General features: G+C 49.6%; 1 long non-coding RNA gene across 2 annotated transcripts; it reads right to left on the bottom strand.

The window, feature by feature from the left end:
* Nucleotides 1-27,098, bottom strand: LOC130304539 (uncharacterized). 2 transcript variants are annotated; one of them, XR_008854296.1, is made up of 3 exons: nt 26,881-27,098; nt 476-682; nt 1-387 (listed from the first exon to the last, which is right to left on the bottom strand). It is a non-coding gene; the product is annotated as an uncharacterized LOC130304539 (long non-coding RNA). The 2 variants fall into 2 exon arrangements; XR_008854295.1 differs by lacking the exon at nt 26,881-27,098 and having other exon boundaries at nt 476-836.
* Between the last annotated feature and the right edge of the window lie 141 nt (nt 27,099-27,239).

The raw sequence follows: 27,239 nt of genomic DNA, 5'->3' as shown, positions 1-27,239 counted from the left end.
CAGTTTAAAAAAAGGGAAACTTTATTTATTATTTATTAAAATGTTTGTGTAGGGGATTTTTTGTAACCTCCCATCACTCACAAAGAGCGTACAGTAACTAACTCAGGACAGGAAAAACCTCCAGAGGGGAGGAAACCTGTAGGGAATCCATGGCTACTGTATTGCCCTTCCTCTGGGCATACTAAAGGAGGTTACCTCTAGAATTTGGGCAATGTGTCTGTGTATGTGCGTGATTTGAGGGGCTGTGCCTTCATCCAACTTCTTGCTGTAGGTCCGGAAATCTAGGCCTTCATCCAACGTCTTGCTGTAAGTCCGGAAATCTAGGCCATCATCCAACTTCTTGCAGTAAGTCCGGAAATGCTACTCCACATGCTGGAAATAGTGCATCTAAGATAGGAAAACAAAAGATAGATTATTTACATGTTTATTATAGAAATGCACATGGTACTGCACTAAACACTAATGTGGCACTTACCAGTCACAGTCATGTTTTTGACTTCACATTCCCGCGTCCCTACAGTGTCCAGCACCGGCCCCTCACTGGTGAAGAATGAGCAGGAGCAGTGTTATATCTGCTCAGTGCTGCTCTCTGGTGGACAATGGTTATGACATCACATGTGTGACACGCTGTTACCTCCTGGGAGTTCTATTTGAGCAGTGCTGCTCTCTGATTGGCTGAAACCTAAAAAAGCTTTTTAACATATTCTGCATGACTGTTATCTAAGGGATTTTTTATTTTGCATTTTTTTATTAAAATGGCGCTACTCCCTATGGGTGGGTTATATTTGTTTCTCCTATCAAGACGCTTAGTATTTGTAACATCATTTTGTGGCCCCCAACAGCCTGGGCGCCCAGCGAGTGACGTCCCTGAAGTTGGGGTCTGGAGCGAAGGATGTCACTCTTCAGACATGCAAAACTACAACTCCCAGCATGCCCTGACATGGGGGGGGGGGGGGCGCCGAAGATAAAGCAATGTGTGATTTGAAAAATGCCACATATAAAACGTGTTTAACCCAAGCATACGCCTAGTACCAGTCACAATTTTTGAAAAACACCAAAAAATCTGCCCCACCTCATTTCTTTTCTTCCAAAATGACATCTTTGTGGCATTTTTGACAAAAACACTGGGGTAGATTTATCAAAACCTGTGAAGAGGAAAAGTGGTTGCCCATAGCAACCTTCTTTCATTTTTAACCCCTTAAGGACATAGGGCGTATCCATACGCCCCCGTTTCCAAGTCCTTAAGGACCGAGGGCGTATGGATACGCCCTGAGCATTTCCGGCCCCCGCCGCTAGCCGGAGGGGAGCCGGAGCCGGATGCCTGCTGAAATCGTTCAGCAGGCATCCCGGCATATCGCCCAGGGGGGTCATTATGTCCCCCCATGTCGGCGATTGCCGCAGATCGCTGGACAATTCAGTCCAGCGATCTGCGGCGGATTCCGGGTCAATCGGGTCTCCAGTGACCCGATGACCCGGAATTACTGGCTGATCGGGGCCGTCAGAGACGGCCCCGAACAGCCAGAGCCAGCAGTGGTGAGGTGGCACTGGTGCCACCTCACGATCGCCCTGATTCGTCGGCCGGATTCCCGGCCGACCAATCAGGGCGCCTGCTGCGGGTGTCACTCCCGCAACCCGCTCCGCCCCTCTTCCGGAGGACGTGAGCGGGTGAGGGAAGACGACCCCCGGTGCTGGGGACCCCGATCCCCGGCGTCCCTGTTGGGATCGGGGCCCCAGGAGCGACGGTGGCGGCGAGGGACTGACCTGTGCGGCGGCATCGTGGAGCAGCAGCAGGAGGTGAGTGACAGCCTCCTGCTGTTGCTTAGCAACAGCTCCCAGCATGCAAAAAGGGCATGCTGGGAGCTGTAGTTTTGCAACAGCTGGAGGCACATTCTTTCTATGGAAAAGTGTACCTTCAGCTGTTGTATAACTACAACTGCCAGCTTGCACAATCAGCTAAAGTGCATGCTGGGAGTTGTAGTGGTGCATCTGGTGGTTGCATAACTACAACTCCCAGCATGCCCGTTGGCTGTCGGTGACTGCTGAGAGTTGTAGTTTTGCAACAGCTGAAGGCAAACTGAGTTAAGTAGCAAACCAGTGTGTCTCCAGCTGTTGCATAACTACAATCCCCAGCATCCCCAGCCAATGTAGTATGCCTCCGGCTGTTGCATAACTACAAGACCCAGCATGCCCTTCCGCTGTCTGTACATGCTGGGGGTTGTAGCTTTTGCAACAGCTGAAGGCACACTGGTTGCAAAACACTGAGTTTGTTACCAAACTCGGTGTTTCACAACCTGTGTGTCTCCAGCTGTTGCAAAACTACAACTCCCAGCATGCACTGATAGACCGTACATGCTGGGAATTGTAGTTTTGCAACAGCTGGATGTCCCCCCCCCCCCCCCCCCCGCAATGTGAACGTACAGGGTACACTCACATGGGCGGAGGATTACAGTAAGTATCCGGCTGCAAGTTTGTGTTGCGGCAAATTTTCTGCCGCTGCTCAAACTGCCAGCGAGAAACTACTGTGAACCCTCCGCCCGTGCGACTGTACCCTAAAAACACTACACTACCACAAAATAAAATAAAAAGTAAAAAACACTACATATACACATACCCCTACACAGCCCCCCTCCCCAATAAAAATGAAAAACGTCTGGTACGCCACTGTTTCCAAAACGGAGCCTCCAGCGGTTGCAAAACTACAACTCCCAGCATCCACTGATAGACCGTACATGCTGGGAGTTGTAGTTTTGCAACAGCTGGATGTCCCCCCCCCCCCCCCCCCCCCCCAATGTGAACGTACGGGTACACTCACATGGGCGGAGGATTACAGTAAGTATCCGGCTGCAAGTTTGAGCTGTGGCAAATTTTCTGCTGCAGCTCAAGCTGCCAGCGAGAAACTACTGTGAACCCCCGCCCGTGTGACTGTACCCTAAAAACACTAAACTAACACAAAATAAAAAGTAAAAAATACTACATATACACATACCCCTACACAGCCCCCCTCCCCAATAAAAATGAAAAACGTCTGGTACGCCACTGATTCCAGAACGGAGCCTCCAGCTGTTGCAAAACAACTACTCCCAGTATTGCCAGATAGCCACTGACTGTCTAGGCATGCTGGGAGTTTTACAACAGCTGGAGGCACCCTGTTTGGGAATCACTGGCGTAGAATACCCCTATGTCCACCCCTATGCAAGTCCCTAATTTAGGCCTCAAATGCACATGGCGCTCTCACTTTGGAGCCCTGTCGTATTTCAAGGCAACAGTTTAGGGTCACATATGGGGTATCGCCGTACTCGGAAGAAATTGGGCTTCAAATTGTGGGGGTGATTTTCTGTTATTACCCTTTTTAAAAATGTAACATTTTTGGGAAAACAAGCATTTTAGGTAAAAAAAAAATTTTTTTTTTACATATACAAAAGTCATGAAACACCTGTGGGGTATAAAGGTTCACTTAACCCCTTGTTACGTTCCCCGAGGGGTCTAGTTTCCAAAATGGTGTGCCATGTGTTTTTTTTTTTGCTGTCCTGGCACCAAAGGGGCTTCCGAAATGCGGCATGCCCCCAGAGCAAAATTTGCTTTCAAAAAGCCAAATGTGACTCCTTCTCTTCTGAGACCTGTAGTGCGCCAGCAGAGCACTTTTCACCCCCATATGGGGTGTTTTCTGAATCGTGAGAAATTGGGCTTCAAATTTTGAGGGGTGTCTTCTGCTATTACCCTTTTTAAAAATGTAAAAATTTTGGGAAACCAAGCATTTTAGGTAAAAAAAAAATAAACATTTTTCACATATGCAAAAGTCGTGAAACACCTGTAGGGTATTAAGGTTCACATTACCCCTTGTTACGTTCCCCGAGGGGTCTAGTTTCCAAAATGGTATGCCATGTGTTTTTTTTTTTGCTGTCCTGGCACCAAAGGGGCTTCCGAAATGCGGCATGCCCCCAGAGCAAAATTTGCTTTCAAAAAGCCAAATGTGACTCCTTCTCTTCTGAGACCTGTAGTGCGCCAGCAGAGCACTTTTCACCCCCATATGGGGTGTTTTCTGAATCGTGAGAAATTGGGCTTCAAATTTTGAGGGGTGTCTTCTGCTATTACCCTTTTTAAAAATGTAAAAATTTTGGGAAACCAAGCATTTTAGGTAAAAAAAAAATAAACATTTTTCACATATGCAAAAGTCGTGAAACACCTGTAGGGTATTAAGGTTCACATTACCCCTTGTTACGTTCCCCGAGGGGTCTAGTTTCCAAAATGGTATGCCATGTGTTTTTTTTTTGCTGTTCTGGCACCATAAGGGCTTCCTAAATGCGGCATGCCCCCAGAGCAAAATTTGCTTTCAAAAAGCCAAATGTGACTCCTTCTCTTCTGAGACCTGTAGTGCGCCAGCAGAGCAATTTTCACCCCCATATGGGGTGTTTTCTGAATCGAAAGAAATTGGGTTTCAAATTTTGGGGGGTATTTTCTGCTATTACCCTTTTTAAAAATGTAAAATTTTTGGGAAACCAAGCATTTGAGTTAAAAAAAAAATATTTTTTTTTACATATGCAAAAGTCGTGAAACACCTGTAGGGTATTAAGGTTCACTTTACCCCTTGTTACGTTCCCTGAGGGGTCTAGTTTCCAAAATGGTATGCCATGTTTTTTTTTTTTTTTGCTGTCCTGGCACCATAAGGGCTTCCTAAAGGTGACATGCCCCCCAAAAACCATTTGTCGCTCCTTCCCTTCTGAGCCCTCTACTGCGCCCACTGAACAATTAACATAGGCATATGAGGTATGTGCTTACTCGAGAGAAATTGGGTTTCAAATATAAGTAAAAATTTTCTCCTTTTTTTCCCTTGCAAAAATTCAAAAATTGGGTCTACAAGAACATGCGAATGTAAAAAATGAAGATTTTGAATTTTCTCCTTCACTTTGCTGCTATTCCTGTGAAACACCTAAAGGGTTAATACACTTACTGAATATAATTTTGAATACTTTGGGGGTGTAGTTTTTATAATGGGGTCTTTTATGGGGTATTTCTAATATGAAGACCCTTCAAATCCACTTCAAACCTGAACTGGTCCATGAAAAATAGCGAGTTTGAAAATTTTGTGAAAAATTGTAAAATTGCTGCTGAACTTTGAAGCCCTCTGGTGTCTTCCAAAAGTAAAAACTCATAAATTTTATGATGCAAACATAAAGTAGACATATTGTATATGTGAACCCCCAAAAAAATTATTTTGAATATCCATTTTCCTTACAAGCAGAGAGCTTCAAAGTTAGAAAAATGCAAAATTTTCATTTTTTTCATCAAATTTGGGGATTTTTCACCAAGAAAGGATGCAAGTTACCACAATATTTTACCACTAAGTTAAAGTAGAATATGTCACGAAAAAACAGTCTTGGAATCAGAATGATAACTAAAAGCATTCCAGAGTTATTAATGTTTAAAGTGACAGTGGTCAGAATTGCAAAAAATGCTCTGGTCCTTAAGGTGAAAAAGGGCTCGGTCCTTAAGGGGTTAAAAAGGCCTCTGATAAGTGAAAGAAGTGATCTGATTGGTTGCTATGGGCAACTGGTCAACTTCATCTGCACAGGTTTTCATACATCTCCCCCTATGTGTATGATTATTAATATCATTATTGGCATTTTTTTTCTCCCTGGCTTTTCTCTTTACAAGTCATGGGATTCTTTCATTATGTGACTTAAAGGTTTCTATAGAAAAATTGGGAAGAAAAATGCCAAAACATCATAAGGGTACGCTCACACGGACGTATTTTTTGGCGGGTTTCCCGCTGCGTATTTGAAAGTGGGCGGGCTCTTCTCGGCTGTCCGCAACAGATTTTCCGTGGCGGCATTTACACTGCGGAAAATCCACCGCAGTCCCTAATAAATTCCGCCACGGAAAATCTGCTGCGGACAGCCGAGAAGAGCCCGCCCCTTTTCAAATACGCAGCAGGAAACCCGCCAAAAAATCCGCCTGTGTGAACGTACCCTTAAATACAAAAAAACACAATAAAAAGATGAAGAAAACAATTAGTGTCTGGTGTTTCATATTACCCTATTGATTCCAACCTAACATGTGCCCGCAGCGAGCATGGATTTTTTTTTTTTCTTTTTACAAATGCGCCAAGTGTTATCCCAGAGGTTAGGATTCCACTTGTTTTTTTTTCTGGCAGTTTTTGAGCCAAAGTCAGAAGTGGATCCATAAGGGAGGAGAAGTGTAAGTCCTTCATTTATATGTCCTATTCCTTTTGAATAAACTTCTGGCTTTGGCTCAAAAACTGCAAGAAAAAAAAAAAACAAGTGTAACCCCAGCCTAAATGATTGTTTTCACAATAGGTTGGACCAGGCTGCAGGTTGTGCTATATATTTGTATAGTTTCTGCATACAGCGCGTTCCGCATTTATGTGGCAGCTTTCTGATGGTATATATGGCTTTCTGCACTGGCGGATGGGTGTGGTTTTCTAGGTGCACAGTTTCCACCCTGATTTATGACATGCAACATGTGCAAAAGTCACAGAGTTTTGCACACCAAACACTCCGGCCAAGACTAGGCTGATTGAGATGGCAAAGGGAGGATCAGAGGGGGACTGGGGATTGAAATGGCACAGGGTGATCAAAATGGGGGGAGGGGTTGAAATGGCACTGGGACCCTGCCTGTTCAGCAGCTCGGGCCGATGCCACCAGGGCTGGTGCAAGGATTTTTGCCACCGTAGGCAAAACCTCATTTTGCCGCTCTTTTGTCCAGCCCTTTGGTCTCACCCTTTCTTTGCACCGTCCACCTTTTAATAAATCTTAGGTTATGTTCACACATAAGGATTTCCGCACAGAAATTCTGCAGCAATATTTCACATGGTAATTTTGCTGCAGCAGAGTCTCATGAATTCAAATGGGATTCTGGCGCACTGTGCGCACAGCAGAATTTAAACACAGGAAATATCTGGCACAGAAATTCTAATTCTGGCGTCTGCAGAAAGAATAGACATGTCTGTGTATTCTGCTCAGAAATGTATTGCCAGTTATGAGACAGCAAATTTCTGAGCGGTCCTAGCGCCAGCATGTTTTGACACCACTCCATTATCTACAGAATAACTGCATGTAAATTTTCTGTGTGAACATAGTGTGTTAGCCTGGGGGAGTAGGGTATATGGGGTGTAGCTGTGCAGTGACTAAAGGGTGTCTGGTTAACCCTTGCTATTTGTGACGCAAGGGTGAGGGCACCCCTGTAATGCTTGTCCTACTGCCACCCTTCCCAAGAGCAATAAGGAGGTATTGAATAATTGAATGTCCACAACCGGAGAGCTTGCTGAAAACAGTTGTAACTTTTACTGAAGATTTTCTGCAAACTTCACACCAGGAACAGTCTCTACATTTGCAAGTTCTCTTGGAGATTGACAAAGGTTGGGACCTTAAGCAATTTTGAGTCTTTAGATTGATATGCGCTGTTCCAATGGATTTAGGGGATTTAGTTGTGGTCCAGTAGTCACGCTAGCTTTAGCAGGGATTAGTTTAGAATTATGGGTAGCAGGTGACCCAAGAACCTCCAAAGGTCCTCTAACATACCATAGAGGATTTAACCCAGTCATATGACCGAAGGTCTGCGACGGTAACAAGGTAAGTAACTATACATTATATTAAATATACATTATTATTAAATATGTACACGTAAAATAACACAGAATTAGAGTAGAGGAGATGCGACTAGGGGCTGTCCCACCTGGGGGACCCTATCTGAGCGTAGTTACTCTGACTTTGGGGACCACCATACAAGGTACGGTATGCAATACAGTACCAGGATACCACAAACCCCCTTACTTAAAATAAGTCGGCCTCGACGTCTGTCCCCTAAGACAGAGGGAAGAAGTGAAGGTTGGTTTATAACAGTCCAGGACATAACTTCTTGAATGACCATCAATCAGGCTGTCCATCTCTACAAAGCTACTTAACTTTTTTGAGGTACATACATAAACATGGGTAAACTCATGAACAGGATTATTTGGTTCATGAATTTAGTAACAGGATGATATTATTTACATGAGATACATCCTACTTAACAGTTCTAAATCTCACTAGACATTTTTGCCATATTAGTTACATGTTTAGTACACTGAGGGTTTCACTGGCTTGCCTGAGGCTTTCTACCAATAAACTGGCTACTAGGGTCCATTGGCTACACGCTCCTATCCCTAAAACACAACAGATAAACCTTACCTAGGTTACCTTTTGATTACGTGCATTATTTTTCGCTCGCAAGAGCACCTACTGGCCAGGCAGGGCATCTCGTACACGTAAGAGAAAGAAGAGAACACTTAGTGTACATAACAGTGGCAGGAATTGGAAAATTACATAGGCTACAATTCCTAGAGCATTTACTTGACTGTGAGATATTTTTGTTGTTTGGTGTACTAAGGTTAAGTGAGGTAAGTACACTTAAGTGATTAATTTGAGGTACTATGTGTGCAGTACTACTTTAAAGGTCAGTCTCGGTATCTTAAGGGTAGTTTCCCTTGTGTGGTCCTTTGAGACAGGCGCAACACCACTTCTTGACTCTCAGGAACCTCATTAAAAGACAATTCTCTAGAAACTTCAATCCCTGAGGGACCAACTTGAGGACTGGAAACAGGAGTCATATCTTCTACAGGACTGGTGTGACCCATGAGGCTTGGTGAGGAGAGTCCTGGAGTGCTTGGAGCTGTCACTGGAGTACTTGGAACTGTCACTGGAGCACTTGGAGCTGTCACTGGAGTGCAATCGGTGCTGGGCGAGGAGATCAAAGCTGGTTGGGCTAAAGCCGGACACTGTACGCCAAAGAACATTGCAGGCTGATGAGAGGAGAACAGTGGAACGTCCATTGTAGGATGGATTCCCTCTCCTGGAACATACTCTCTTGTTGGCCTTTCTTCTGAGGGAGCAGGAGGGGGAGGCTCTGGCAAGTCGTCCTTCATGCACAGTTTTATCATATTTCGGTGGACCACTTGTGGTTGAAACCCCACCTTCTGTACTTCATAAACATCCGTGTCGGGATATGGCATTGCCGTAATAGTGTAAGGCTCCGTCTCCCACAGAGAATCCAGTTTATGTGACCGAGGAAACTTTCTGAGCCAGACTCTATCCCCAAGTTGCAGTGGCTGAGCGGAGGCATGCTGATTGTAGTCCTTTTGCTGCCTGTACTGAGCCTCGCCCATTTTCTTTTCCACAATGTCCTTAGCTTCTTCAATCCTCCTTCGATGCTCAGAAACCCAATCTTGAGAGGTTTGAGGGGAATTGTTAAAAGGTTCTTGTAACCTAAGGGCTCTATTGTTGGGCAGTTGGCCATGTCGGTCCATCATAAGGAAGAAGGGAGTGTATCCGGTGGAGCAGTGGATAGTACTATTGTAAATCTCCAACAGTTCAGACAGGAGTCGGGGCCACTCTTCATGTTTTGAAACAGATGCCCTTAGCATGTGGATGAATACCTGATTAATCCTTTTGCATAACCCATTCCCCTGAGGGTGATATGCAGTGGTCCGGAGGTTCTTGCAATCATGGAACTGACAGAGTTCCTGAAATAACTGAGCCTCAAATGCAGTTTCTCGATCAGTGAGGACCGATTCAGGACACCCCAAAGGTTGGACCCAATGGCTGTAGAAGACCTGGGCAGCTGTTCTGGCAGTTAGATCCTTGACGGGCACAACGACCACCCACTTGGAATAATCATCCACCATGGCCAGGGCATAGGTATATCCCGATCGGGTTGGGGATAACTTCACGTGGTCCAGAGCAAACAGTTGGTCAGGCCGTTCAATATGGATGGGATTTGAGGTGCTCTTGTGCTCTTGGTGATGCTGCATCAAAATCTCCACGCATCCACACCCAATAGAACCTCCTTCGGATAGTAGCCTCGGTCTTGTGGACCCCAAAATGTCCCGATTGGTCGTGATAGGCATTAAGAACCATGGCTGCGTCCCTTTGAGGGACTAAGATCTGATGTAGGCGTTCTCCGGAGACTGGGTCCAAGGAATTTTGGCATAGCAGTCCTTTGTGGAGGAACAGACGATTTCTCTGTCGCCACAACTGCTTCAACTCCAAGTCCCCTTGCACCTTGCGGAGCCTAGTCGGCATTCTCTTCTGTAATAGATAGTCCAGAAGATCCCCCATGACTCGACTCTCGTCTTGCAAGGTCTTCCAGGTATACAGATCTTCGGGGACCTTAGAACGCCCAGGGTCTTTACCTTCTTGAGCCGTCAGAGTACTCTGACTCACGAACCTCTGGTAAAAGTGCGGCATCTCTACATCTTCCCACACATCTTCCATTGGTGGTTGTTCCCCGGGGGCCAGGCCATACGGGAGAGCACATCTGTGTTAACATTGGTCTTCCCACTTCGATATTTGATGTTGAAGTCATAGTTGGCCAATCGAGAGGCCCAGCGTTGCTCAATGGCTCCCAGCTTGGCAGTGTTTAGGTGTGCCAAAGGATTGTTATCTGTGTAGACTGTAAAGGGAGTAGCTGCCAAATAGTCCTTGAATTTTTCAGTGACCGCCCAGACCAAAGCAAGGAGTTCTAGCTTGAAGGAGCTATAGTATATATACTATAGTATAAAACTCTCTCCTTACTACTCTGTATCTGCGACAGAATGGCCCCCAAACCTTCAAAGCCGGCATCAGTGTACAGTCAGAATGACTGGCTGTAATCAGGGTACGCTAGGATGGGGGGTTCAGTAAAGAGGCACTTCAGGGCCTGGAAGGCTACTTCTTGGTCTTCATCCCACTGTATTGGGAGTCTTCCATTGTAGTTCTCTGTGGCAATCCCCCGCAGCAGAGTAGTCAGGGGCCCAGCAATTTGAGCGAAGTGTAATAGCCCACAAATCCCAAGAAACTCCATATGTCCCGTACAGTTCTAGGTGTAGGCCAGTCTTTTACAGCACTCGCTAAATCAGGATCAGGTTGTACGCCTTTGGCACTGACGACATGTCCCAGATGGTGGACTTTGGGTTTCAACAAATGGCACTTGGAGGGCTTGACCTTCAGGCCATGTTGTATCAGGACTTGGAAGACTTCTCTGAGATGGTCCAGGTGTTTGTTAGGATTCGGCAGGCTGCATGTGGATCCTCTGTGTCAGTGAGGGATTGGCGTGGACCGTGTCGGTGGACCGGTTCTAAGTCGCTACTGGTATTCACCAGAGCCCGCCGCAAAGTGGGATGGTCTTGCTGCGGTGGTAGCAACCAGGTCGTATCCACCGGCAACGGCTCAACCTCACTGACTGCTGAGATGGCGTGGGACAGAAGGACTAGACAGAGGCGAGGTCAGACGTAGCAGAAGGTCGGGGCAGGCGGCAAGGTTCGTAGTCAATGGAGATAGCAAGAGGTCTGGAACACTGGTAAGGCAAACACTGTAAACGCTTTCTCTAGGCACAATGGCAACAAGATCCGTCAAAGCAGGGAAGTGGAAGTGAGGTTATATGGACGTGGAGCAGGTGGAAGCTAATTAGACTGATTGGGCCAGGCACCAATCATTGGTGCACTGGCCCTTTAAATCTCAGAGAGCTGGCGCGCGCGCCCTAAGGGGTGGAGCCGCGCGCGCCATGACGGGACAGCCGGGGACCGGGACAGGTGAGTAACTTGGGATGCGATTCGCGAGAGGGCGCGTCCCGCTATGCGAATCGCATCCCCGCCGGCAGTGTCAGTGCAGCGCTCCCGGTCAGCGGGTCTGACCGGGGCGCTGCAGAGAGAGTAACGCCGCGAGCCCTCCGGGGAGGAGCAGGGACCCGGAGCGCTCGGCGTAACAGTACCCCCCTTAGGTCTCCCCCTCTTTTTGTCCGCTTGTCGCTTCACATGGGACGAGGACATTGGGAGCGATTCTAGAGTTTCCTTCTGGAAGACAGAGAAGTCCTGGGTAAACTCATCAATGGCAGGCAGTCCAGAAGAAGTGGGAATGGGGAGGGGGGGGGCAGAGGGTGAAGCTTGCCATGGGGCAGAGCGTTACCAGGACGGGGGCAATGAGGAGGCAAAATCTCTGATAGTTTATTGCAAAAAACCTCGGCATAGTCCTGATAGGCCTTGGGGAGACCTGGTATAGGAGGAGACACTGAGATTTAACTGATGGGACTGGGAGCAGATGTGAGGCATTTCTTGTGGCAAGAAGCACCCCAGCTATTGATCTCCCCGGTGGTCCAGTCAAGGGTAGGAGAATGGCATTGGAGCCATGGCAGACCGAGGAGGACTTCAGAGGTGCAGTTGGGCAAAACAAAAAATTCTATTTTTTCGTGATACAGTCCAATGGTCATGAGCAGGGGTTCTGTGCGGTAACGCACAGTGCAGTCCAATTTTACTCCGTTGACCAAGGAAATGTAGAGCGGCTTGACGAGACGGGTCACAGGGATGTTGAACTTATTAACAAGAGAGGCCAAAATGAAATTTCCCGCAGAACCAGAGTCCAAGAAGGCCACAACTGAGAAGGAGGAGTTGGCAGAAGGAGAATTCCGCACGGGCACAGTGAGACGTGGAGAAGCAGACTTCATACCAAGAGACGCCACTCCCACGTGAGCTGGGTGCGTGCGTTTCCCAGACGTGGAGGACGAATAGGGCAATCCACCAAGAAATGTTCGGTACTAGCGCAGTACAGACATAAATTTTTATCTCTGCGGCGAGTCCTCTCTTCATGGGTCAGGCGAGACCGATCCACTTGCATAGCCTCCTCGGCGGGAGGCACAGGGGTAGATTGCAAAGGATACTGTGAGAGAGGTGCCCAGAGATCAAGGTCTTTTTCCTGGCGGAGCTCCTGGTGTCTTTCAGAAAAACGCATGTCAATGCGGGTGGCCAAATGGATAAGTTCATGCAGGTTGGCAGAAATTTCTCGTGCGGCCAGCACATCCTTTATGTTACTGGATAGGCAATTTTTAAAGGTCGCGCAGAGGGCCACATTGTTCCAAGATAATTCAGAGGCGAGGGTACGAAATTGGATGGCGTATTCGCCTACAGAAGAATTTCCCTGGACCAGGTTCAGCAAGGCAGTTTCGGCAGAAGAAGCTCGGGCTGGTTCCTTGAAGACACTACGAACCTCAGCGAAGAAGGACTGTACAGTGGCAGTGACAGGATCATTGCGGTCCCAGAGCGGTGTGGCCCATGACAGGGCCTTCCCAGACAGGAGACTAACCACGAAAGCCACCTTCGACCGTTCTGTAGGAAATTGGTCCGACAACATCTCCAAATGTAGGGAATATTGTGACAGGAAACCAAGGCAGAGTCTAGAATCCCCATCAAATTTGTCCGGCAGGGACAAGCGGAGGCCAGGAGTGGGCACTCGCTGCAGAGGAGGTGCAGGAGCTGGCGGAGGAGATGGTTGCTGCTGTAGCTGTTGCAGAAGTTGCTGTAGCATGGCGGTCAACTGCGACAGCTGCTGTCCTTGTTGGGCGAACTGTTATCCTAGTTGCTCTATCTGTTGAGACTGCTGGGCGACCACCGTGGTAAGGTCAGCGACAACTGGCAGCGGGACCTCAGCGGGATCCATGGCCGGATCTACTGTTAGGATTCGGCAGGCTGGATGTGGATCCTCTGTGTCAGCGAGGGATTTGCGTGGACCGTGTTGGTGGACCGGTTCTAGGTTGCTACTGGTATTCACCAGAGCCCGCCGCAAAGCGGGATGGTCTGGCTGCGGCGGTAGCAACCAGGTCGTATCCACCAGCAACGGCTCAACCTCGCTGACTGCTGAGAAGGCGTGGGACAGAAGGACTAGACAGAGGCGAGGTCAGACGTAGCAGAAGGTCGGGGCAGGCGGCAAGGTTCGTAGTCAATGGAGATAGCAAGAGGTCAGGAACACTGGTAAGGCAAACGCTGTAAACGCTTTCTCTAGGCACAATGGCAACAAGATCCGGAAAAGCAGGGAAGGGGAAGTGAGGTTATATGGACGTGGAGCAGGTGGAAGCTAATTAGACTGATTGGGCCAGGCACCAATCATTGGTGCACTGGCCCTTTAAATCTTAGAGCGCTGGCGCGCGTGCCCTAAGGAGCGGAGCCGCGCGCGCCTGGCCCTGACAGCGGGGGACCGGGGCAGATGAGTAACTTGGGATGCAATTCGCGAGCGGGCGCGTCCCGCTATGCGAATCGCATCCCCGCCGGCAGTGTCAGTGCAGCGCTCCCGGTCAGCGGGTCTGACCGGGGCGCTGCAGAGAGAGTAACGCCGCGAGCGCTCCGGGGAGGAGAAGGGACCCGGAGCGCTCGGCGTAACAGTGTTCTTGGTATGTCCGAGAATAAAGGATGACATCATCCAGATGGAGAAGAACACTTTAGAAATTCAGGTGTCCGAGGTATCTCTCCATCAAGCTCTGAAAGGTAGCCGATGCGTTGCAAAGTCCAAAGGGCATACTTTTGAAGTCAAAGAGCCCCACCGGGGTCACTAACGCCGTCTTCATCCTCGGCCATGGGCACTTGCCCGTACCCACTAGTCAGGTCTAGCGTTGAAAAATAGGCCCCGGATCCCAAGGCAGTAAGGGACTCTTCTTTCCTTGGAAGAAGGTAGGCATCTTTGTGGGTTACATTATTCAGCTTGCTGTAATCCACACAAAATCAAATGGTCCCATCCTTCTTTTTGACAAGGACTAAAGGAGCAGCCCAGGGACTCTGGCTCTCCCGAATGAAATCAGCTTCCTTCATCTCCTGCAGCATCTTCTTCACTGTCTGGTACATCCCAGGTGCGACTGGGCAGTGCCTCTCTTTGATGGGAGGACTATCTCCATCATGCTGGATCATCGTGGTCCGGCCAAAATCGGTGGGGTGTTTACTGAAGGCTTCCTGGAACTGTTTAGCCACTTGAATGACTCCTCCAACCTGGTCCTGGGGAGTATCTTCGTCTCCTATCTGCAACTGAGTCTACCATGGGTCCACAGGGCTCTTGTCGGCCCCTTGGGCAGCCTGAGCAGTCCACTGTCTAGCAACTTGTGGCTTGGACATCACGTCTCGGGAGTCCAGGTGATGTAACTGAGCGATAGGAGTATACTTGGTTAATGTCGTAATGGCTTGGGAGAGGTTAACCCCTCGAACCAAGACTCTCCCATTTCTCACAGTCACAAGGCTTCTAGCTGCACATACCAAAGGGTAGTCCTCCAGTTGCATGGGTTCCAGGAGTGTCTGATAATCTTGGTTCTTCACCCCGGGTCGCGCACGACACAAGATAATAGTCTCTGTCTGCGCTTCAGGGTAACAGCTCGTATGTCATGGATTCTCACCCGGCAGATCTCCCCTCGAGGATTGACGAACTTCTTGTCAGCTTGGAGTATCCTGAGGTGGTGTTGCGCGGCTCGCCGGCCAGAGGGTGACATGTAGGGAAGAGAGGCACGCAATGGGTTAACTATGTGATCAAAACAGTGTCTCATGATGTTCATTCCTAAAATAAACTCAGCAGCATGTTCCTCACCAACATTAGTAACAATAACACCTTGTACCTTGAGGACATGATTCCCTACTTGCACTGTGGGCTCACAGTAGCCATGCTTCGGTACTGGTTTCCCATTCCCTGCCATCACCCGAAAGTCTACATCATTAGGCTCGCATAAACATCTCAGGACCCCAATATTTGTAAGACACCCCTTGAGAAATAGTGGACACTTGGGACCCAGTGTCGATCAAGGCCTGCAATTTAACCCCTTCTACCACAACTTGTACATAGGGAGAGGGGGCAACATACATCGATAGTCCCATTTTGGTGCTGAGTGATAATGGACCTTCAATTGTTACTCCCGGGGTGCGGTCCTCGACCACAGGGGATGCCCGTTTAAAGCCCAACATTGGCTCTTCCAGTGTCCAGTCTTATTACAATGACTACAAACAGGTCGTGGAGTCCCAGGTGGCCTGGCCTCACAAGAGGGGTAATAGGTGGCCTGGCAGGGTGAGGGGCAGGCTCTTTGGATGAAGGTGAGTTAGCTCTGCCCACCATCGCTTTAACATCTTTAGTTAACTGATCAATGTCCTGCCGTACATGTTGTAAGTTATTAGCCCAGGGACTAGAGGGAGTCGAGGCAGTTGCGGGCTGAGGCGTGGTTACGGCCGGGGCTCCCAATGATTCAGCAGAGCGGGCCTAACTTCTTCCGCGTTGGGCCCTGACTCAATGACTTTGATGGCTAACCTCTTGAAGGCAGGGAAAGCCATGTCGGGATTCTGTTCTGCCAGCATCCTGAGTTGGGCCTTATCCCACTTGTTCTGTGACCCATCTATGAACCTGTCCATCAACACCCTGTTGCCCTGATCGGGTGTAATACCATCTAGCTTTTGTACTGCTTCTAAAGCGTTCTGTAGGGCTACAGCATAGGCCCGAAGAGTCTCACCTGGCTTCTGACGTCGCTCATACAGTCTCAGACGTACCTCAGAGGGGAAGTGAGACTCGAACACTTGATAGAGCCCCTGAAAGATTTTCCCTACTGTAGCCTTGTCGGCCGGTGGCCATGTGCGTATCTACTCTAATGCAGGTCCCTGCAGCTGTCCAGTAAGTAACTGCACCTGTAGATGAGGGGAGAAAGCATAAAAAGCGAAGAGGCTGGATATCTTCTCCTTGAAGTTCCTCAGTGTAAACGGATCACCGTTGTAGTGTGGGAGGACAGGATTTCCCAGGAAGACAGGTGCGGCAGCAGGTGTCCTGGAGGTCAGTGCAGTAGCTGGAGATGAATCGGGTTTAACTTGTCCTGCCAACTGTGCTGGTTCTGCTGATGAAACCACCGGATCACCATCATCTTGCTGAATAGGGGGTGCAGGTGGCGCAGACGCTGGAGCAGGTACTAGAGCAGGTCCTGGAAGCGGTAGTGCTGCTGCTGGATCCGACATTTTGGAAAACGGAACGGTTCCTTTAAATGAAACTCGGGAACGTCGGTCCCTTTACGAGAAGTAGCTGTTCTTTAATCTGGAACTTGAGTGAGTAGATCTCGAACTTTAGAGCGCTGATTTGGAAATTGAGTGCGTAGATCTCGAAATTGAGAGCGCTGGTCTGGAAATTGAGTGCGTTGAGCTGGAACTTGTTTGAGGCTCCGTGAAGATGGCCGCCGCGGCACGCGCGAAGGACTAGCGATGCCTTTACCCCATACTTTTACTTTTCACCTCCCCCCTTACTTTTCGTGGGCACTTTTTGCACACAGCACCAGAAACACAGTCGTGTAGCTTTGAAGGAGATTCACAGTAAAAAAGTAAAGTCCTTTACATAAGAGGGAGTACACTTTGATTGGTGGTAACAGCTGTAGGCACACACCCATATCCTGTTCGTAGGACGCCAAAAAGCTATGTGATAGCCTGGGGGAGTAGGGTATATGGGGTGTAGCTGTGCAGTGACTAAAGGGTGTTTGGTTTACCCTTGCTATTCGTGACACCAGGGTGACGGCTCCTCTGTAATGCTTGTCCTACCGTCACCCTTCCCAAGAGCGATAGGGAGTTATTGAATAATTGAATGTCCACAACCGGAGAGCTGGCTGAAAACAGTTGTAACTTTTACTGAAGATTTTATGCAAACTTCACAACAGGAACAGTCTCTACATATGCAAGTTCTCTTGGAGATTGACAAAGATTGGGACCTTAAACATTTTTGAGTCTTTAAATTGATATGCGCTGTTCCACTGGATTTAGGGGATTTAGTTGTGGTCCAGTAGTCACGCTAGCTTTAGCGGGGATTAGTTTAGAACTCACGGTTTAGTTCAGCTGAGGCCGGTAGATTTTCAGGCCTAGCATGTCTTTGAAAGTTGCGCAGATCCGTCCTGCTACTCCGACATCCACGAGAGCAGCAACTCAAGAGAGCGATAATTGGCTACAGCTCCCTTATATGGGCAGGGGCTGGACTAGAGCTAATTGGTCCAATACTGATGTCAATCACCTTCACACAGCATTATGGGTAGCTGGTGATCCAAGGACCTCCAAAGGTCCTCTAACATACCATAGAGGATTTAACCCAGTCACATGACCGAAGGTCCTGCGACGCTAACAAGGTATGTTATATACTATATGTATTTATCGGGGTATACCACGCACCGGCCTATAACACGCACCCTCATTTTACCAACGATATTTTGTAAATAAAAGTTTGCCGTCGCAGCTGCCCCATTGCCTCCCCCATCCCCGGTTTTATAATTACCTGTTGCCGGGGTCGGGTCCGCGCTGCTTCTGGCTCCAGTGTGACGTCTCCTGTGTCGTTGCTATGCGCTGCGAGGCGCAATGACGAGTGACGTCTTCAACGTGACATCACTAGTCATTGCGTAGCGCAACGCATAGCAACGGCACAGGAGACACCACACCGGAGCAAGAAGCAGAGCGGACCCGACCCCGGCAACCGGTAATTATAAAACAGGGGATGGGGGAGGCAATGGGGCAGCGACGCCAGCAATGGGGTAGCAGCACCGATAGCCAGGGGGAGAGAAGCGGCGGCAGCAGGGCTCTAGACCCCAGGAAAGGCAGGGAGAGAGAAGCGGGCAGCGACGGCCTCTCTCCCCCTGCCTTTCCTGGGGGCTTCTGCGGGATCAGAAAAAACGGGGATGGGGGAGGCAATGGGGCAGCAGCGCCGGCAGTCTCTGGACCCCAGGACAGGCAGGGGCAGAGAATCGGGCAGCAACGGCAGGTCTCTGGACCTGCAAAAGCCACTGCAGTTCATTGATTTAAAGTGCCCGCCTTAAATCATTGAACTGCAGCGGCTTATCGGCGTATAATACGCAGATAGACTTTAGGCAAAAAATTTTTGCCTAAAAAATGCATGTTATACGCCGATAAATACGGTACATTATTATTAAATATGTACACGTAAAACATCACAGAATTAGAGTAGAGGAAAGGCGACTAGGGGCTGTCCCACCCGGGGGACCCTACCTGAGCATAGTTACTCTGACTTTGGGGACCACCATACAAGGTACGGTATGCAATACGGTACCGGGACACCACAACAGTCAACACTGAGAAGGTGCACCCTACAGACAGGCTGACTCAGCAAGCAGCAGCTCAGATAAAAGATTGCTGCTGTTGGAGCCTATAGGAGACTTTGAGGGACTGTCTGCGACTGCCATTCAGGGCCGGACTAGACATCGGGCATTTGCCCGGTGGACTGGGCCGTCCACCTGCTCTGTTGCGATACACCTGTTTTTTGCACTACACCGGCCACTGATTTCAAAGCCTCGGCTTCCGCTTTGAAAGTAGTGGCCGGTGCAGTGAATAAAAAAGCCCGCTCTGCCTGCTCACTGACACAGCCTGCCCCATATCCTAAAAGGGGCCGCGCTCCGTCCGGTGACCAGCCCCCCGGCCCCAAGTGCAGTGAACCTGGGCAGGGACACTGCTGCTTTAAAAGCCTCCCCTACCAGTGACTGAGCCTCCCCTACCAGTGGCGGATCCAGGGGGGGGGGGCAACGGGGCAATTGCAGCCCCCCCGAGATTTCTGCCCCCCGATTTCTAACGTGGTGGAGCCATTCGGTCATTAATTTACCTTTCTCGCCGCTGGAACGTGATCGGCGATCAACGGCTAGCCGGCGCGATGATGTCACATTATCGCGCTGGCTCCTGAAGATCCCGTCACCGCGGCTCGCCGCTTACCTGTTTGCACTGTCTGTGCAACTAAGAAGAAGAGAGCTGCTCAGTGCGGGAACGTAATATAAGTGTATGTAGTTTTCTTTTACTGTTTGGCACATCTATATGGCACTGGGCTCAGGGGGCAATACAAAAACTTAGGGGGCAAAAAAAAGGATAAATTTGATGTGCGGTGCCCATGACTGGGGGGCATTATATGTGAAGAGCACATGACAGGGGGTCCCCTGTCTTGTGCTCTTCACATATAATGCCCCATGTGCTGTGCCCCTCACATATAAAGCCCCCATCATCATCATGTGCCCTTCAGATATAATGCTTCTTTCATGTGCCCCTCACATATGATGCCCCCCTTTGGGGCAGGACAGGGGGCATTATATGTGAGGGGCAAGTCACAGGGGGCATTATATGTTAGGGACACAGGACAGGGGAAGTATATGTGAGGGGCATATGATGAGTGGAGGGGCAAGCTGTGCATAACTAGCTTGCCCCCTGACTGGTGAGCAGTTAAGGGGTTAAGAAATATACAGGCAAGGTTTTTTAGCCCCCTTCCCCGCCTGTAAAAACTTGTTGGTAACTATAGTGGTATGTCCCATGGGTGGCGGGGAAGGAGTGCACCAATCAGGGGTTTAACAGTTTCCCGGGCTTTCAGGGGCCCTCCCCTGGGTATTTATAGCTGTGGTGCCTCCCTTCCCCCCTAAATCTGCCCAAGGACCCGGAGTTTTGGCTGCTGGTGGGTATGTTGTTGCCCCTTATTTATGGCCTGGATGAAGCAGGAGGGTGAGGGCTGGCATGCACGCTTGTGGCTGAGCTGGCCACCCCTCCTGTTGCACCCGAGGCAGGTTCGGGAGGCTGGCGGACCTCTTATCAGTCCTGCCCAATCTCATGTAGACTCCTGTATGTCGTGCTGGGTGCTTTGGCTGATGTGGCGGTGGGTAGGTTTCGCTTGAGTCTCTGGGGGTAGGTTTCGCTTGTGTCTCCGTTTGTCTTGCCTGTGTGGGTTCTTCTGTCCGTGGTGGTATTCCGGAGGGTGATTCTCCTGTGCTCTACACTTGTTGGGGTGTGGTTTGTTGCTGCAAGGCTGACATGCAAATTTGTGAAGCGTCCATATTTTGTGCTCGCTTCGGCAGCACGTATGTTAAAATTGGAACGATTTTGAGGAGATTAGCATGTCTTCCGCATGCCGTGTTGGCGTTGGTTTGCTGCTTTCCTATGGTCAGGGAGTGATTGCGTTTTCTCTGTTTTGGTTTCTTCGGGGCTCGCTAGGTGCCCCGGTTCCGGTCCTTGCTGGTTTACTGAATGTTCCACGTGGAATGTGGTTCTGGGCGGAGTTTTTTCCTGCAGGTTGTCTCTGGCCGCCGAGGGTGTTTGGTATCTGTGCCCCCGCATATGTGCCCCTGGTGCGCTAAGGGCTGACGTTCCGGTTGGTTGGGGTTTTTCAGGCGTAATGCAGTGGACAGGCCTGCTTTCAGTCCCCCGTTGCAGCTCACGGGGAGCTCGCTCTGTTCCCAGGTGTGGCTAGTTTGGTTGGTTGTTGGTGTGGTGTTTTGGTTTTCCAGTGGTGCTGCAGGGTGGTTTACTACTGGGTGTCTTGGTAGTCAGTGGGTTTCTGCCATGCTTGGGTTTCTGTTTGCGCTTTTTCCTTTGGTGTTGGTTGTGGGACTTTGGGTGCTTGCTTCGGCAGCTCATGTTCTAGAATTGTAACGGTACTGTGTGGGTTGGCGTGGCCCCTGCGCTTGGTTGCGCTTTAATTTGGTGATGCTTTCCTTTTTTGGGTGTGATTTGAGTGATCAGGGGCGTTTTGTCGGTCTGACATTTTGGGCGTTGTCACTGCTATTATTTCTTTCTTTCGGCTTTCTTCCTGCGCTCGGCTTGTTGCACCTAGTGCTTCGCTGTTTGGAGATAAGGTTTATTTTGCGGCTGTACTCCCTGGGGTTGGTATTGGGTGTTGACACTTTGTCCCGTTCTCTGGCAGTGGTTCCGGAGGTTGCTCCCTCGGGTGGAGTCGGAAGGTTTGCTCATGTGGCTGTGGAATGGGAGACCACCTCGGGTTTGGGTCCCGGGGTAGGACTGAGTGATACAGTTGTGGTTAAATTTTCGGCCTGTGGGTCATCGTGGAGAGTGGTGTATTTCTTGGTCCGCTTTGGTGGCTCCTGCGACTTGGTCGCACTCATGGTGAGGCGCTTGCGAGTGGTTGGGGTTGGTGTGGAGGCCGGGATGTCTACAGTCGAGGAGGGTCCCGAAGTTTCCAAATGTGTCTGTGGATAGGGGATTTGTTTTTTGTACCTACAAGGTTCTGCTGTTTGATTTCCTATTTCGTTTTGATAGGCTGTGATAAAATAAGTTAACTGCTGTGTCTCCTATCCAAGGAGGTTCGAGATTTGGGCTGCATTCTGCATGTATCCAATTAACATTCTTAGTATGTGACGCTGGGTATCTTCACCTGTTCGTGTGAATCACCTACTACTCAATGCAAAAAAAAAGGGTGGCTTTCCCGCTGTGCTGCGATCCAGTGGGGTGAGGTTGCCGCATGGCGGGGGGTGGTTCTTTTCTGCTTTGCAGTTGGTGGGATGTTGGTGTATACCTAGGGGCTGGGCCCGCGAGCGGGTGGGCTTGCTGTCGGCGACCGTTTTTTCCTATCAGTTTTTGGGTCGCTTGGTGGCGGCTGTGGGTCGGATTTTTGGTTGTCGCTTTTGCGTCGTTTTTTCTGATCCGAGGTTTGGCGCTGGCTTTTTTCGGGGCTAGGTGGATGGGGCACTTTCTTTCTCCTCGTCTCCTTCCATGGCACTTGGGTGTCTGATGTGTTTTTTGGGTGCCTATTTTGTGCGTTTTCAGGTCCGTCGGTCCGAGACTGCTCAGGCGATCTGGGACACACAGCTTGTGCTGCATGAGGGTCCACGAATGACTGTTTTTTCCGGTTGTCGTCCTATTGTTTACTGGACTGCGGTGGGGGCCTCCCCCCCCCCTTTTTTTCTTTTTTGCTCCCCGCCCTCGATTGTCTGTTTTGGGTTTTGGCTTCTCTTTGTAGGATGGGGTGTTGTGAGTTTGGGATTCGCTCTCTTTTTGTATCGGTGTCGGCGGAGAGGGCTTGGTTTCCGGAGAGGGTAGCACAGCTCGTGGGGCGCGGGCGATCTGCATGTTGCGTTGCTATTTTTGCCCAGTTTGATGTTTCCCACATGTGTTTTTGTTTTGCGAGCGGCTTTCCGCAAGGTGGTGCGAGTGCTGCTGCACTCTTCGGTGTATGGGCGAGTCTGAGAGATGAGTTCACACAAGAGTTAGTGAATACAAAAAAAATAAAAATAAATAAATAAAAAAAGGAAATGCAAAAACAAAGGTCCTGTCGGAAGGTACCTCGGATTTCCTGGAGAGGTAATGTGTTGGGCGAATTTCCTGGAGAGGAAATGTGTTGGGCGAATTTCCTGGAGAGGAAATGTGTTGGGTGTGTTCAGGGGGCTGAGTTGGCCCCAGGTGTTGGCTATCCAGTGTCTCTTGGGTGGGGGTCGGAGCCCAGTGTAGGGCTAACTGGTCTCCTCCGTGGCGGTAAGAAGACGGTGAAAGCGGGGTCAACCCGGGGTAGACCTCCACACAGGACAGTGTGGCAGCACCTCTCGGGTTGGCAAGAAGCCAATCGGTGTCTTTGTTAAAGTTAAATTGTTATTTATATAAGTAATTTTATAAATAAAGCTGTGGCCGATCCCCACCCACGGAAAAGTTGAATTGTTGTTGTGTCAGTTATTATTTAATTAATTATTGTAGTAAGGGGAGGGGTAGTTATAGCCTGCTAGGAGCTAATTGGGTCTCAACAGTCTGGAGGGGCAAGCTGTGCATAACTAGCTTGCCCCCTGACTGGTGAGCAGTTAAGGGGTTAAGAAATGTACAGGCAAGGTTTTTTAGCCCCCTTCCCCGCCTGTAAAAACTTGTTGGTAACTATAGTGGTATGTCCCATAGGTGGGGGGAAGGAGTGCACCAATCAGGGGTTTAATAGTTTCCCGGGCTTTCAGGGGCCCTCCCCTGGGTATTTATAGCTGTGGTGCCTCCCTTCCCCCCTCAATCTGCCCAGGACCCGGAGTCTTGCCCTCCCTCCCTTTTTTGTATCTTTGTTTATTGTAAGTCACAGCTTGGCGGTAAGAAGACGGTGAAAGCGGGGTCAACCCGGGGTAGACCTCCACACAGGACAGTGTGGCAGCACCTCTCGGGTTGGCAAGAAGCCAATCGGTGTCTTTGTTACAGTTAAATTGTTATTTATATAAGTAATTTTATAAATTAAGCTGTGGCCGATCCCCACCCATGGAAAAGTTGAATTGTTGTTGTGTCAGTTATTATTTAATTAATTATTGTAGTAAGGGGGAGGGGTAGTTGTAGCCTGCTAGGAGCTAATTGGGTCTCAACAGTCAGTGTTATCGGCGCTTGACTGCTCCTGCCTGGATCTCAGGCACGGAGCAGTCATTCGCCGATCGGACACCGAGTAGGCAGGTAAGGGCCCTCCCGGTGTCCTGCAAGCTGTTCGGGACGCCGCGATTTCACCGCGGCGGTCCCGAACAGCCCGACTGAGCAGCCGGGTTACTTTCACTTTCACTTTAGAAGCGGCGGTCAGCTTTGACCGCCGCTTCTAAAGGGTAAATACCGCACATCGCTGCGATCGGCGATGTGTGGTATTAGCCGTGGATCCCGGCCGTTGATGAGCGCTGGGACCAACGCGATATGATGCTTCTTATCGCGGGAGCGTCGTTAAGGGGTTAAAGGACATCTGCAGCAAAAGATAAGTGTATGACCACCGCTCGGACCCCCCATGATCTCCCAAACAGGGCCCCCGCATTGCCGCTCTATATGAGCAGCTAATGCGTGTAATGTGTATGGAGGTCGATGGTACGCCCCCTCCATACACCCTCCCCATACAGTTCCATGGGGGAGGCATGAACGCTGCATCCCCGCCTCTCCCATAGAGATACATGGAGTATGCCTGCTGAATGATTTCAGCAGTCATCCCGGTCCGATCACCGCCTGGAGAGCGGCAGTGATCGGAAATGCAGAGGGCGTACAGGTACGCCCTCTGTCCTTAAGTGACGGGACGCGAGGGCGTATCCATACACCCTCCATCCCCAATGAGTTAAGTGCCAGTGCACGTACCCAAAAGTTGATCCTTTGCAACTGTATGACCCAGGGGCGTAGGAAGACCAAAAAATCTGGGGGGGATAGCATTGAGACGTTGAAAAAAGGCGGAGCCATAAAAGGGGAGGGACTAAAAGGGGAGGGGCTAAACGGGGCGGGTCAATACAGGCTCCTCATCACAGGTACCTTCATTAGTTAGTGTAGGCACTATTGACATCATTTTCATATACCCGGTATATTGTTATATACCGTATATACTCGAGTATAAGCCGAGTTTTTCAGCACGATTTTTCGTGCTGAAAACACCCCCCTCGACTTATACTCGAGTGAACTCTCCACCCGCAGTGGTCTTCAACCTACAGACCTCCAGAGGTTTCAAAACTACAACTCCCAGCAAGCCCGGGCAGCCATCGGCTGTCCGGGCTTGCTGGGAGTTGTAGTTTTGAAACCTCCGGAGGTCCGCAGGTTGAAGACCACTGCGGCCTTCGACATCATCCAGCCCCCTCTCACCCCCTTCAGTTCTGTACAGTACTCGCCTCCGCTCGGCGCTGGTCCGGTGCTGCAGGACTGTCCGGAGAGGAGGTCGTCCGGTGGGATAGTGGTTCCGGGCTGCTATCTTCACCGGGGAGGCCTCTTCTAAGCGCTTCGGGCCCGGCCCCAGAATAGTCACGTTGCCTTGACAACGACGCAGAGGTACGTTCATTGTCAACGTACTTCTGCGTCATCGTCAAGGCAACGCCTCTATTCTGGGCCCGAAGCGCGGAGAAGAGGCGCCCCCGGTGAAGATAGCAGCCCGGAACTAGTATCCCACCGGACGACCTCCCCACCGGACAGTCCTGCAGCACCGGACCAGCGCCGAGCGGAGGCGAGTACTGTACAGAACTAAAGGGGGTGAGAGGGGGCTGGATGATGTCGAAGGCCGCAATGGTCTTCAACCTGCGGACCTCCGGAGGTTTCAAAACTACAACTCCCAGCAAGCCCGGACAGCCGATGGCTGCCCGGGCTTGCTTGGAGTTGTAGTTTGGAAACCTCTGGAGGTCCGCAGGTTGAAGACCACTGAGGGCGGATGATGACAAGAGGATGATGAAGGGGGGGGTGTGGGATGATGACAAGAGGATGATGAAGGGGGGGTGTGGGATGTTGAAGGGGGGTGGGGATGATGACAAGGGGATGATGAAGGGGGGGGGTGTGGGATGATTACAAGGGGATGATGAAGGGGGGTAGGGATGATGACAAGGGGATGATGAAGGGGGGGTGTGGGATGATGACAAGGGGATGATGAAGGGGGGGGGAATGATGACAAGGGGATGATGACAGGTGATGATGATGAGGGTCTGGATGATGACAGGCGGTGATGATGATGAGGATGTTAATGACGGGTCTGGATGATGACAAGGGGGATGATGTAATTCCCACCCTTGGCTTATACTCGAGTCAATAACTTTTCCTGGGATTTTGGGTTGAAATTAGGGGTCTCGGCTTATACTCGGGTCGGCTTATACTCGAGTATATACGGTAATTGCACAAATCTAACAGCAGCCATAGGAAAGCTGAGTGAAAAATATTATTGCAGCCATATTTTTTCCACCCAGCTTCCCTAGGCTTCAAAACAGCCAAGTTTGCCTACATATGCGGTAACACCTAAAATATAATTGCACAAATCTAATAGCAGCCATAGGAAAGCTGAATGAAAAATATTATTGCAGCCATATTTTTTCCACACAGCTTTCCTAGGCTTCAAAACAGCCAAGTTTGCCTACATATGCGGTAACACCTAAAATATAATTGCACAAATCTAACAGCAGCCATAGGAAATATTATTGCAGCCATATTTTTTTCACCCTGCTTTCCTAGACTGTCTTCAGAACAGCAAAGTTTGCCGAAATATGTGGTAACATATATTTAGGCAATGTTTGCTGTATTGAAGTCTAGGAAAGCTGGGTGGAAAAAATATGGCTGCAATTATATTTCTCACAGGAATCCTACTAGGATAGCTGAGTGATTCCTGTGAGAAATATAATTGCAGCCGAATGTTTTCCACCCAGCTTTCCTAGACTTCAATACAGCAAACATTGCCTAAATATATATTACCACATATTTAGGCAAACTTTGCTGTTCCGAAGACAGTATAGGAAAGCTGGGTGAAAAAAATATGGCTGCAATTATATTTCTCATAGGAATCATCATTTACTCGGCTTTCCTAGTAGAAAGCTGAATGATGATGATTCATGTGAGAAATATCATTGCAGGCGGGCGGCCATAGATTAAGCTGGAGCAGCAGGAGCTACCTTGCAGGCGACCGTCTTGGTGAAGGGCTCTTTTCCAACTGCGACACAGCTCTTCTTTGGCGGGCAAATAGAGCTACGCTGCAGTACGTAACTGCGCACAGGCACGTCGCCTCACTCATCCCCCAGAATTCATTACTTTCTTAAAGGGAAAGTAATGAATTAATACGTGCAGGCCGCAGGCATCAACGGGGCCTGCCGAAGAATACAGGTAGTATAGGGTTGCCACCTTTCCCTCAGAAAAATACTGGTTGTGGGTGTGGCTATGTGGGGGTGGAGCTAAAAAGGGGTGTGGCCCGATTGCACAGAGGACGAGGGATCAGGGGTTTGAGAAATGGCATGGGGTATGGGGGATGGGGGGC

Source organism: Hyla sarda, unplaced genomic scaffold, assembly GCF_029499605.1.
Source record: "Hyla sarda isolate aHylSar1 unplaced genomic scaffold, aHylSar1.hap1 scaffold_128, whole genome shotgun sequence".
NCBI classification, from domain to species: domain Eukaryota; kingdom Metazoa; phylum Chordata; class Amphibia; order Anura; family Hylidae; genus Hyla; species Hyla sarda.
This window is presented reverse-complemented; position numbering and strand designations above follow the sequence as displayed.